We start from the raw sequence: 3,487 nt of genomic DNA on the forward strand, positions 1-3,487 counted from the left end.
ACTCATTACGACATATACAAGTTCCACAGAAAGCAGAAACATTGAACAGGTTGATGATAACCTTCTAATCCAAAGTATTCATAATTAACAAACAGGAATTCACTGATGCTTTGATAATAAAGTGTGGCTCATTTAGTTAAATATCTAACAGGCCGGATTTCATGTGGTTATGTTGTCTTTGATATTGACTATTATATGGACTTGTGATGGAGTATTCACGAAAGTCAAAATAATGAATATGTAAATACACTACAGTCACCTGTGTTTCTAAAAGTAAAAGAAAGTAGATTACAAAAATAAATGTAATTCAAACACACACACACACACACACACATACACACACACACACACACACACATATATATATATATATATATATATATATATATATATATATATATATATGTATGTATATATTCGGACTACAAAAATAATTTAACTATTTGAAACTTTTCTATTTATTAACAACCCTCCTCGAAATAAGAAACTTCCAACTTCTGCTTTTGCGTCGTCAGGATTAGCGTTAACAGCAGCCATTTATTGGATGAGTTGCCAATTCCCTTCTTTTTCTCCAATTTCCTCTTCTGTGCCAGAAACGAGCATGGTAATCTGGTTCCAAGACGAGAGAGACATTGTGACGCAAGAATTACTACAAGGCTATAACTGGAATAAGTTATCTCGATTTTGAAAATGTAGTAATGGATTGTACTTGTAAGGCTATCAGTAGAAGTAGTAATAGCAGTAGTAGTACCGGAAGCAGACAGTATTAGCAGTAGCAGTAGTAGCAGCAATAGTAGTAGTAGTAGTAGCGGCAGTCGTAAAAGTAGTAGCGGTAGTAATAATAACAATGTCAGTAGTAGTAGTAGTAGTAATAGTAGTAGTAGTAGTAGTAGTAGTAGTAGCAGTAGTAGTAGTAGAAGTAGAAGCAGTAGTAGTAGTAGTAGTAGTAGTAGTAGTAGTAGTAGTAGTAGTAGTAGTAGTAGTAGTAGTAGTAGTAGTAGTAGTAGTAGTAGTAGTAGTAGTAGTAGTAGTAGTAGTAGTAGTAGTAGTAGTAGTAGTAGTAGTAGTAGTAGTAGTAGTAGTAGTAGTAGTAGTAGTAGTAGTAGTAGTAGTAGTAGTAGTAGTAGTAGTAGTAGTAGTAGTAGTAGTAGTAGTAGTAGTAGTAGTAGTAGTAGTAGTAGTAGTAGTAGTAGTAGTAGTAGTAGTAGTAGTAGTAGTAGTAGTAGTAGTAGTAGTAGTAGTAGTAGTAGTAGTAGTAGTAGTAGTAGTAGTAGTAGTAGTAGTAGTAGTAGTAGTAGTAGTAGTAGTAGTAGTAGTAGTAGTAGTAGTAGTAGTAGTAGTAGTAGTAGTAGTAGTAGTAGTAGTAGTAGTAGTAGTAGTAGTAGTAGTAGTAGTAGTAGTAGTAGTAGTAGTAGTAGTAGTAGTAGTAGTAGTAGTAGTAGTAGTAGTAGTAGTAGTAGTAGTAGTAGTAGTAGTAGTAGTAGTAGTAGTAGTAGTAGTAGTAGTAGTAGTAGTAGTAGTAGTAGTAGTAGTAGTAGTAGTAGTAGTAGTAGTAGTAGTAGTAGTAGTAGTAGTAGTAGTAGTAGTAGTAGTAGTAGTAGTAGTAGTAGTAGTAGTAGTAGTAGTAGTAGTAGTAGTAGTAGTAGTAGTAGTAGTAGTAGTAGTAGTAGTAGTAGTAGTAGTAGTAGTAGTAGTAGTAGTAGTAGTAGTAGTAGTAGTAGTAGTAGTAGTAGTAGTAGTAGTAGTAGTAGTAGTAGTAGTAGTAGTAGTAGTAGTAGTAGTAGTAGTAGTAGTAGTAGTAGTAGTAGTAGTAGTAGTAGTAGTAGTAGTAGTAGTAGTAGTAGTAGTAGTAGTAGTAGTAGTAGTAGTAGTAGTAGTAGTAGTAGTAGTAGTAGTAGTAGTAGTAGTAGTAGTAGTAGTAGTAGTAGTAGTAGTAGTAGTAGTAGTAGTAGTAGTAGTAGTAGTAGTAGTAGTAGTAGTAGTAGTAGTAGTAGTAGTAGTAGTAGTAGTAGTAGTAGTAGTAGTAGTAGTAGTAGTAGTAGTAGTAGTAGTAGTAGTAGTAGTAGTAGTAGTAGTAGTAGTAGTAGTAGTAGTAGTAGTAGTAGTAGTAGTAGTAGTAGTAGTAGTAGTAGTAGTAGTAGTAGTAGTAGTAGTAGTAGTAGTAGTAGTAGTAGTAGTAGTAGTAGTAGTAGTAGTAGTAGTAGTAGTAGTAGTAGTAGTAGTAGTAGTAGTAGTAGTAGTAGTAGTAGTAGTAGTAGTAGTAGTAGTAGTAGTAGTAGTAGTAGTAGTAGTAGTAGTAGTAGTAGTAGTAGTAGTAGTAGTAGTAGTAGTAGTAGTAGTAGTAGTAGTAGTATTGTATATGTATTTATAAAAAATAAACAGATACACATATAGCCTGACACACAGACATGCACCTATACATGTTCTATACACACAAGCCATCCTAATACCCCTTCCCATCCACCCCCACTCCCTAGGTCCTCCCTCCCCCCTCCCTCCCCTAGGTCCTCCCCAAAGGCTAGTCGATCTCGGGAGAGCAAGGCAGGGCCGCAGGAGCAACGGGGTCCTTCTCAGCTCGCTCCTAAATCCTAGTGGAAACCTAGTCACTGGGTCGGATCGTGGTTTAGATGCTATGGCTGTAATATTATTTTCAGTTTGTGCGTTTGTGTTTGTGTGTGTGTGTTTATGTGTGCGTGTGTCTGTGTGTGTGTTTGTGTTTGTGTGTGTGTGTTTATGTGTGCGTGTGTCTGTGTGTGTGTTTGTGTTTGTGTGTGTTTGTTTGTATGCGTGTGTATGTGTGTGTGTTTGTGTGCGTGTGTGTTTGTTTGTATGCGTGTGTATGTGCGTGTGTGTAGAGAGAAAACATTCTCATTATTTTTTGTCAATTTTCATTTATATTTAATCCTCTTTTGCCTCTTAATTAAAACTCATTTTAGACAGACGATGTATATTACGAACACATTCATGTAAACTATAATCAGCAACTCTAATCCTAAAAAAACAAATCCTGCCAAACAATTAAACGGAGAAATTAAAACCTTTCTTTGCAGAAATTGTTAGGCGTCGGATATTGTAGAAATGTATTTTCCTAAAGCGTCTGCGGGAAAATTTAAGAAGGAAGAGAGAAAGGAGGTTGTTTTGAAAATAGCGCCGATGTTTTATCATGATCCCCGTAATGATCCAAAGAGATTTCAAGTCCGCTGATGTTTTGAAATTATTCTTTAGCTTAAAGTCCAGTTGGTCCCTTCTTAGCTTTTAATTCGGTTGATCACTCTAGCTTTTAATTTAGATGCAGATATTATCATTGTCAAACCAGAGAATAGAATAACTTCTCAATATCAATGATTATTCCGACAGACATTTAAAAGTATTGCTTAAGTGATTGATTTTATCATTATGATAATAATCATAATGATTACTGTTCTGATCATTCTAATTATTATTATTATTTCAATTATTATCATTATTATTGTTGTTATTATTATCA

This window comes from Penaeus chinensis, chromosome 12 (assembly GCF_019202785.1).
Source record: "Penaeus chinensis breed Huanghai No. 1 chromosome 12, ASM1920278v2, whole genome shotgun sequence".
Classification (NCBI taxonomy): domain Eukaryota; kingdom Metazoa; phylum Arthropoda; class Malacostraca; order Decapoda; family Penaeidae; genus Penaeus; species Penaeus chinensis.